Consider the following 9,707-nt stretch of genomic DNA (forward strand, 5'->3'; position numbering starts at 1 on the left):
GGTGCAGTTCATCTCTACGTGATTCAAGAGAGTGCTTTTGGGTTGGAATTTGAAATAGCAACCCTGCACGCCTCCCAAAAAGGCTTTTTGCAACCATCTGGCACCTTCAAGTGCAGGCTGAAACTGCCCCCATCTGCCCAGACCGTTATTCCTATTACTGAGATGCAGGCTGCTGCTAGGAATAACCCTTGCAGCCGCTTGTTCCCAATCAGACTATAAGAGCATAATGTTGTGCATGCTTACTCATAAGTAACTCTCATTGAGTTGAATGGAGCTTTCTGCAAGCGTGTCAAGGATGACAGAATAAGCCACCTGAGAAGCACCTGCCACACAAAAAGCAATTGCAAGCATATCAAGCCAGCACACAGCTTGAGGTGAGAGAATGGAAGGGGCCAGCAGCAGGCATTCATCCAGTTGTTCAATATGGTTTTATCCTGCCTTTAAACACTAAATTTCCAAGGTGGCATAAAACCTATTTTTAAACCAATTTACAACAGAACAATTAAGACAAATAGCAGAATGCTCTGGGCTTGTTTAAAAACTAACCACCGAAAACTTACTCAAAAGCCATTAAAAACCCAATTTTGTTGTTGTTGGCATTCGTCTGTCTTGAGAGACAATGGAGTGAGTCTCCAGGGGTGAAGAGGAGAATCACCGTGCCTGCTGTGGCTGCCGAGACTGGTAGCCCGTAACTGCTGCCTCCTACATTGTATTTGCTGTGTTAGCAGCACTGAAGTGACCTTCATGGGTCGCAAGCCTGTCTATGGCAGTGTGCATGGAGCTCCTGGGCTGCCCAGAGAAGATCAGCTTAACTGATGTGGTCCAAAGGAAAGCAGAGCAATACACGTGGCACCAGCTTGGCTGCAGGAGTTGGAACAAAACTCAGGAAAAAATAAAAAAAATTACCAGACAGATAAAAACCATCACACTTTATGCCAAGTAAGGAAATAAGTGAGGGGAGCATCACAGGCACCAGTGTGCCAAAACCACAAAAGGCCTGTCTCCGGCTATTATTATTCTTAATAATTAAATTTATATACCACCCTATACCTGAGGTCTCAGGGCAGTTTCCAAGATAAAATTACTATGTAAAAACAGAAACAGCCGAATAACCTCCCCCACAGCACACAAAACAGTTAAAAACAATTGAAAACTATAAAAATAAAAAACACGTCTGTATACCATCTGAATAATCCAAATGACGCATCACAATCAACCCACCTTTAAAATGTGCTTAAACTGGCTACTTTTATTTTGAAGAAAAAATGGCCACAAGGCTTCCTGGATCTGGATTCCAATTTCTGCCTGAAAAAATCCCTGTTTTAGCTGCAATTTGTTCTGAATGCAGCTGTTTGCTAATTTCAGGGCAAATAGCAGCTGAGAAGGGGAATGTTTTTTTAAAAGCAGAAAGCTGATGCAGAACCCCAGCCAGAACATCTTATCAATTTAAACACTTTTAAAAGGATACATAAACTGATCAAACTGATCAAAACCATAGAAAGTTATTTTTAAAAATGGGTTTATTGGAGCATGTCATTTGGCTCTGCTCTGGAGCTGGATTTTCCATGTTACATCTTGCATCTTTCCTTCCAGTTTCTGAGCTAAAGCATCTGATCACGTAGACAAGCTGAAGATGTACCTTGCACCTTTGGGAACAAGAGATATCCATGGGGCAGGTGGACTTTGCCCTTAAACGTCATTGCCATCCATGCATTGTGAATCTCGAGGCTGGAGACCTATGCACATATCAGTGCTGCAGGGTCTTTCCTTGGTCCTAGCAAGCTTCCTCCTGCTTGGTCACAAGGGATTACTTCCCAAATGTAGATTCATAACCAGCATTTGCTACTGCGGAGGCATTGGCTATGCCAGGTGTGAGGTAGTTTTGGCCCTCCAGACGTTGCTGAACTGCAACTCCCATGCTTGCTGGAGCTGATGGGAGTTGTAGTTCAGCAACATCTGGAGGACCAAAGGTTCCTCACACCTGGGCTACAGAAAGATGGCGATGCTTTCATAGAACCTGTTAGGACTGGTGGTCCAGGGGAGGAGGCTGCGTAGCCAAATTAGCCACTGAGCGGACAGGCTGAATGACGAAGCCAGCAAAGCTGAGGGTATACCGGTGAGCTGGCAGTCTCACAATAGCTTAGGATTGGCATCAGAGCTGGCACCAGGGGTTGAAATTGTTGGGCACCTGGTTGGGCCCCCCATCCAAGCAAGGGACCCACTGCGCTGACCCCAAAACCCTGGGGCTATACCCCTCCACTTGCTGCTCAGCAGTGAGAAGAGCAACCTTCACCTGCCTTGCCTTTTCCTTTTGGACAAGGCAGAAGATATGGCCCAAAGGGAGAATGGCAAGGGGCACCTCTCTCACTGAGGGCATGTTCTCCAAGGACGGCCTTCCCTGCAAAATAAAAGTAAAAAATGAAGTGGACACATTGGGCCACAGTCGACAGGTACATGCACAGGCATTTCACCACTACTCCTGCTGATTCCCACAACTGTGTTGCTGGTCAGTGCTAGTCAACTTGCCCTAAATAGCTCTTCCCTTTGGAAGCTCCTGTTTCGGAGGTCGGGGGCAGAGCCGTAGCCGGGTGATCTTGCGCCCCTGGCAGAACCATCCAGATTGCGCCCCCCAGCCACTGACAAGTTAGCTCTTCTTTCCACCTCTCCTCCAACCTCCCTCCCTTTCAACTATTCAATTCACCCTCTATTTAAAACCATTTCTTATGAGGCAATAATTGATATTTATAGACATAATTTTAGCTGATTTTGCCCCCCCATTGCCTGTGCCCCTGTTGGGGGCCCACCTCACCATCCCATAGTTACGGCCATGGTAGGAGGGGAATATGGGGGCGGGGAGAGATGGTTGCCATCTGAGTCCTTATGGCAACAGAGCTAATTTATGCACATGCACACAATTCCAGAAGCAGGTATGGGCCGAGGCAAGAATGAGTGGCACCTAAGCCAGGGTCAGGCCAATGTGGGTGACCACTTTGAAGTGCTTTCTAGCTGTACCTGCTGCACAGTTTGCATTTCAGAGTTGGGGAAGGTCGCCCTGTGCTGGGAATCATAGAATCATAGAATCATAGAGTTGGAAGAGACCACAAGGGCCATCGAGTCCAACCCCCTGCCAAGCAGGAAACACCATCAGAGCACTCCTGACATATGGTTGTCAAGCCTCTGCTTAAAGACCTCCAAAGAAGGAGACTCCACCATACTCCTTGGCAGCAAATTCCACTGTCAAACAGCTCTTACTGTCAGGAAGTTCTTCCTAATGTTTAGGTGGAATCTTCTTTCTTGTAGTTTGGATCCATTGCTCTGTGTCCGCTTCTCTGGAGCAGCAGAAAACAACCTTTCTCCCTCCTCTATGTGACATCCTTTTATATATTTGAACATGGCTATCATATCACCCCTTAACCTTCTCTTCTCCAGGCTAAACATGCCCAGCTCCCTTAGCCGTTCCTCATAAGGCATTGTTTCCAGGCCTTTGACCATTTTGGTTGCCCTCCTCTGGATACGTTCCAGTTTGTCAGTGTCCTTCTTGAACTGTGGTGCCCAGAACTGGACACAGTACTCCAGGTGAGGTCTGACCAGAGCAGAATACAGTGGCACTATTACTTCCCTTGATCTAGATGCTATACTCCTATTGATGCAGCCCAGAATTGCATTGGCTTTTTTAGCTGCCGCGTCACACTGTTGGCTCATGTCAAGTTTGTGGTCAACCAAGACTCCTAGATCCTTTTCACATGTACTGCTCTCAAGCCAGGTGTCACCCATCTTGTATTTGTGCCTCTCATTTTTTTTGCCCAAGTGCAATACTTTACATTTCTCCCTGTTAAAATTCATCTTGTTTGTTTTGGCCCAGTTCTCTAATCTGTCAAGGTCGTTTTGAAGTGTGATCCTGTCCTCTGGGGTGTTAGCCACCCCTCCCAGTTTGGTGTCATCTGCAAATTTGATCAGGATGCCCTTGAGTCCATCATCCAAGTCGTTGATAAAGATGTTGAATAAGACCGGGCCCAAGACAGAACCCTGTGGCAACCCACTAGTCACTCTTCTCCAGGATGAAGAGGAACCATTGATGAGCACCCTTTGGGTTCGGTCAGTCAGCCAGTTACAAATCCACTGAGTAGTAGCATAGTCAAGACCGCATTTTACCAGCTTCTTTACAAGAATGTCATGGGGCACCTTGTCAAATGCCTTGCTGAAATCAAGGTAGGCTACATCCACTGCGTTCCCTTCATCTACCAGGCTTGTAGTTCTGTCAAAAAACGAGAGCAGGTTAGTCTGACATGACTTATTTTTCAGAAATCCATGCTGACTATTGGTGATCACAGCATTCCTTTCTAGGTGCTCACAGACTGTTTGCTTAATGATCTGCTCCAGAATCTTCCCTGGTATTGATGTCAGAGTGACTGGGCGGTAATTATTTGGGTCCTCTCTTTTCCCCTTTTTGAAAATAGGGACAACATTTGCCCTCCTCCAGTCTGCCGGGACTTCGCCTGTTCTCCAGGAATTCTCAAAGATGACTGCCAGTGGTTCTGAGATCACATCTGCCAGTTCTTTTAATACTCTTGGATGCAGTTCATCTGGCCCTGGGAATTGAGAGGTTCTCTGAAAGTTTGCCTTGTGTCCCAGAGAGGAGAGCAAAATGAGATGGATCTGGGCAGCTTAGCTTTTGCCATTGGAACAACCTTTGAACAAGAAGGCTTGCCAAAGCATCCTCTCCAGGAGCTGGCAAGACTTATCAGCACACCCACAAGACCAGATTCTTGAAGGTGTCCAGGGTCCAATATGGCCCCTTGCTTTCCTTCCTAAATAGGGGATGAGCCATCTGTCACTACAGTTATGTCATCTGCCCACCTTCTGGTTTGGTAGTGCTCATCTCAGCCCATTAGAAGCCTAAGTCTATGTATTTCTCTTTTCCCACTAAAGTGCATCTAGAGGGACATCAGCCTTTTTCGAACAATGGAAAAGGCATGGTTCTCTGGCTCTCTACCATTTTATCCTTAGGAGTTTGCTGATGCAGTGTGGAATTGCAGAATTATTACACTTTATCAAGAGGTTCAGTGCAATTACTTGTGGACTTGATAGAAACATTTTTTTAAAAAGTGCATTATATTTGTAATTGGCTTGCCAATGCCACAATGTCTGTGTCATGAAGACCTGTTTTGTGAATTACTACCATTAAGTACTTAGTCATCACTCACAATAAATTTTCTTTTTTAAAAAAATAATATTTATTGCTTTTAAAGGTTACAGAAAAAGAAGAAAAATGAAAAATAAAGACAAGAAAGAAAGAGGGGGGGAGTGAAAAAACACCACAATACAATACAGTATACAAATATTATAAAACCCAACCCAAACCCATTAGATTAAACACATAAATTAAAACAAAAACAGTTTAAAATACATCTCTCCTTTTCCATATTCTATCCTTCATTTCCTTGTTTCCTCGACTTCCTCACACCTCCCTTTTTGTATTCCAGTTCTTCTAATTGTTTCAGCAAATCCTTTTCCATCTTTCTCTGTTTTTTATCATCTTGTAAATAACATTTTTTTAACCTTATTTTCCTTTAAGACTAAATTACTTATCTATACTTAACTTCTTCTAACATTTCTACTAAATCCATATAATATCATTCTACGGTTTTTCTAACAGTCATTAATTTTACAAAATTTCTAAATATGAACTTTAACTTCCCAATCTTCTTCCACCCACTCCTCTCCCTGGTTTCAGACTCTGCCAGTCCTTTCCGTCAGATCCATATAGTCCATCAACCTGGAGATCTTATATCCGAGGCTCTTAATTCTTTTCCAAGTCCCTTCTGCGGATCTTCTTCATATTCTTTAATGCTCAGGAGCAAATCTCGGGAAAACTCCAACCAAACAAACCTTTTCTTCCTTCTGAACAGCTCAGCCAAGTTTCCATAATTGAAACTAAGGTCCATAGGGTATTTCAGGATGTATTTCAGGATTCCTCCAAATCCATAGGCCCCCAAAGCTTCAAACTCCTCCAGGCCCAAACCCATGTCCCAAAAGTCAGTTGGTCCCTGAATAAAGGGATCTTTCCAACTTTCATTCTTCAGTCCAAGCCAGGGTCCAATCCTCAAAATCTGGCTTTTGCTAGAATCAATCATGCAAGGCCTCAATTTATAATCCTCAATTTGCTCCTGTAGAACTGAGGATCCTGCTTGAACTACCTTAGGTTTCGCAATGGCATCTTTCTCCTTTTCCTCCACCATTTGTCCTACCAAGGTATATTCCTGTTCCAAGTCCTGAATTATTTCTGTATTGTTGCTTGCTTTTTGATTCAAATTGGTCACTTTCTGTTCCCGGCTGTCAATTTTGGAAATCATGTCATCTGCCTTTTTATGCAGCTGTTCAAGTGAATGGTTTATCTTGTATAATACAGTCACAATACCTTCTCCTATCAGCATTTTGAATAGTCCAAGGTCAATCTCTGATTCTCAGAATCTTTATCTTGCAGCTGGAGCTTACCCTGTTACACTCCTGTAACAGTTTCACATGCTCCCTCTAGAGGGAAACAGTCTCAACTTGTATCAATTCTTTCAAGCACAGAAACACTTTCGATTTTCAGTTATTTTTCCCTCCCTTTGATAAACTCAGAAGAGATCAATGGAAACAGTATCTTTCCAATTTTAAGTAACTGTCAAATCCGTTCTGTCAATGAACCTTCCCCAAACGTCATCAGGCAGATCGTTCCCAGGTTCAGAGCAGTGGTAGTTTGTTTTTCACTCTCTCCTGCAGGTTCTCACTAGGTTCACAACTTCCCCCCTCTTCTCCTGCTTCCAAGGGGGTTTTGTATTTTTAACCGATGGAATTTTAATCCTTTATCAAAAACTTTCAGAGACTTTAGTTTGTAACGTCTTTGCTTCAGTCTGTTTACAAAAGCGGAAGGCGGACTTCCTGTTTAGAGCCTTCCCGCTTCGTTGCCAAATTAAAATATTTGAAGATCCAAATTTTCCAATCTACTCACGGGTAGTTGTTTCCAATTGTCCACAGGAAAAAGTCAGCACTCTCCGGCAGCAGCAATGCGGCTTCACTCCGTGAAAGAAGCAGTCGATTCAAAGCACCGCGCCACTCACCCCACGTCGCTCCGGATCCCCAAAACAGGGTTTCCCCGCGAGTAGGGGAGGCACAAAAGGTGCCAGCCGAATCCCAAGTTCACAGGCTTCTCCCGCCTGCATCACTCACAATAAATTTTCACATTTCATTTCCCTTTAGACATTCCTTTTTTGTAAGTCCACTACTCTTAAAATTATTTGTGTGTATTATATACTAATATCAAAGCAGAGTGCACAAAAACAGTGCATTTGCTGACAGTTCATTTCTGGGCTCAGTTGAAGGGGTTCACAGCAATGTTCATAGCCCAAAGCAGGGCCAGCAGGAGACATTCTGGTACCTGAGGCAAAGCATCCCCACTGCCACCCACCCTTTTCGTGCTGCCGCTGTGCACTTGCCTCTCCCTCCCAGCAGCAAGTCTCTTTCTTTCTTTTTAATTACCATCATGTCTAAGTCTGATAAATGCATGAAGGGGTTAATGCCATAGAGTAAGCGGTCCTGCCAGGCTTAGCTAGGTCATTCTTTGAGAAAAAGCCCTTGCAGGGCATCATCATCAGGAAGTAGGGTAGGACTCCTCCAGGAAATGCCATTGCAGAGCCTAGCTGGGGGGGGGGGCAGTGGCACCCCGCCCAGGTGTTTGTCTTTTGTGTTCTCCTTTGTGGTGACTTACTGTTGGTACACTTTGGTGAAAGAACCACAGCAGAGATTTAAAATCACAAAACATTCAGCAAATTAAAGCATGGAAATCTAGGCTGTTAGACCTTTAAAATATGCCCAAATTCTTTCCAAAATAGTCCCCTTTTCTCCTAGCATAAGGAAAGACCACACATTTGATAAATTAACAAATGGTTTACTTACAAACTCTCCAAAGGTCGGGTTCGTGTGCTTTTCTATACAGCATTCAGAAAACACAGGCAGTAGAACTTTGCTTAGTTACAGTGGTGAAAGTGCCTAAATTATTGGTATAGGAAGACATTAAAGGCTTGTAAGAGTCATGTGTTTTAAGCTTAGAGCAACCAGCTCAGACCTCTTCACACCCTTAGCTTCTCAGGTAGACTGGGAGGGAATAATAGGTTTTATTACCTTCCTTCCATGGTGAAGGGGAATGAACTAGCTAAGCCTGGCAGAGCAGCTTACTCTATAACATTAACCCCTTCATGCATTAATTAGACTTAGGCATGTTGTTGATATGATGTTGATTATCCCACACGAGCATTGTTTCAATTGTGGTAAGGACACAGTGAGTCACTTGTTTCACAGTAAATTGTGAGTATTTTGAAAAAATTATAAAAAGAAACAAATATCTTGAGAGACCCTCTGTGTCCTTACCACAACTGAAACAATACTTAAGTACATGTAACTGCATTTGTTTGTCTCATTTCAAAATCTGCTGAAGTTTAGATTTCAAAATCTGACTTATATTCATCCAGTTAATACCCTCCCCTCCTCCTGAAGGAGGAATGTTATTCTGTCAAGTCTTGTATGCACCATATTGATGAACTTACCATCACCCTCACCACCTTCATCATCATTATCATATTCTTTTTGTGCAAACCACACCTGGCAAGAAATAAGCAGGAAAAAGGGTGTCTTCTCAAGGAGTTCCCCATTTTGATGACAGCTGTCACCATGCAGGAAGAAGGGCCTGGAGGGAGTGGGCCTTTTAGTATGGGCAGTGCCAGAAGAGAGGCAAGGGAGCACATGCCCCCCCAAAGGAGATTTCCCCTCACTTGCCCCCTGCCCCAATTGCTGGACCCCTGGCATTAAGATATACTGCTATTTTTCTTCAGAGGTGTGTGACACAGCCAGTGACAGACCTACATTTCAGGGGTCCTGAAGCTTGTGCTATAATGGAGGTCCCTTTGCAACCAGAAACAAGGTCTGGGTAACCACTGTTCTCTTCTACAATGGGTTGTTCTTTTAAAAAACAACTATTGCATCTCAAATTTTGAATAAAATTACTGTATTATCTCACATGTCAAAGTGTGAATAAAAAATCCTTATGCCTTATAGTTTTCTTGCCTATGCCTTATAGTTTTCAAGTTATGGGGCAGGGGATGAAAATTAGAGAACTGTTACATTCATGCATGATGCATCATAGAAAGATTTGAGTTGTGCCACTCAAATTGGTTCTCCTAGACAATGTGGACTAAAGTCTCTTCTGGAGCCCTCCAGGATTAGGGGGCCTGAAGCTTAAGCTTCCTTAGTTTCATAGCAGACCCGCCCCTGGGCTCAGCTCACCCACCCAGAACTATACTTTGCTTCTCCTGTGCCCTCCCCCAAATTATCTTCCTGTTGCAGTGGCAGAGCATTCCCCACTGGGCAGGCAAGTGTGTGCCAGGGCACTCACAGTGCGCCATGAGGGCGGGGCACACCTTGGGGATGGGGGCACACCGCTGGACCGATCCCCACCCTCTGGCCAGCTGGCTTTGAGGGGTGCATGCATGGCACCCTGTGAGGCCAGCAGCACTTGGTGAGACTCGAAAGAAAGGCGTTGGGCTGGCAGGGCGCAGTGAGCTGTTTGTGTCCTTCTCAAGCGCCCTCCAGCTGGAAGGGGGCTGAAAAGGACACAACAGCTCACAACTGCCTTGTGCATCTGCAAAACTGTGCCCGGGGTGACGCCCCCC

The 9,707-nt window shown here is 44.5% G+C and overlaps 2 protein-coding genes across 2 annotated transcripts in view; one reads left to right on the top strand and one right to left on the bottom strand.

Moving 5' to 3' along the window:
• LOC310752256 (intercellular adhesion molecule 2-like) overlaps positions 1-9,707 on the top strand; it is a 99,605-nt gene that overhangs the window by 23,636 nt on the left and 66,262 nt on the right. The gene's annotated exons all lie outside the window — the stretch shown is intronic.
• The window catches only part of SHFL (shiftless antiviral inhibitor of ribosomal frameshifting), a 181,094-nt gene that overhangs the window by 16,768 nt on the left and 154,619 nt on the right, over positions 1-9,707 (bottom strand). The gene's annotated exons all lie outside the window — the stretch shown is intronic.

The sequence above is a fragment of the Podarcis filfolensis genome (genome assembly GCF_964270895.1).
Source record: "Podarcis filfolensis genome assembly, chromosome: 17".
In the NCBI taxonomy this organism is placed as follows: domain Eukaryota; kingdom Metazoa; phylum Chordata; class Lepidosauria; order Squamata; family Lacertidae; genus Podarcis; species Podarcis filfolensis.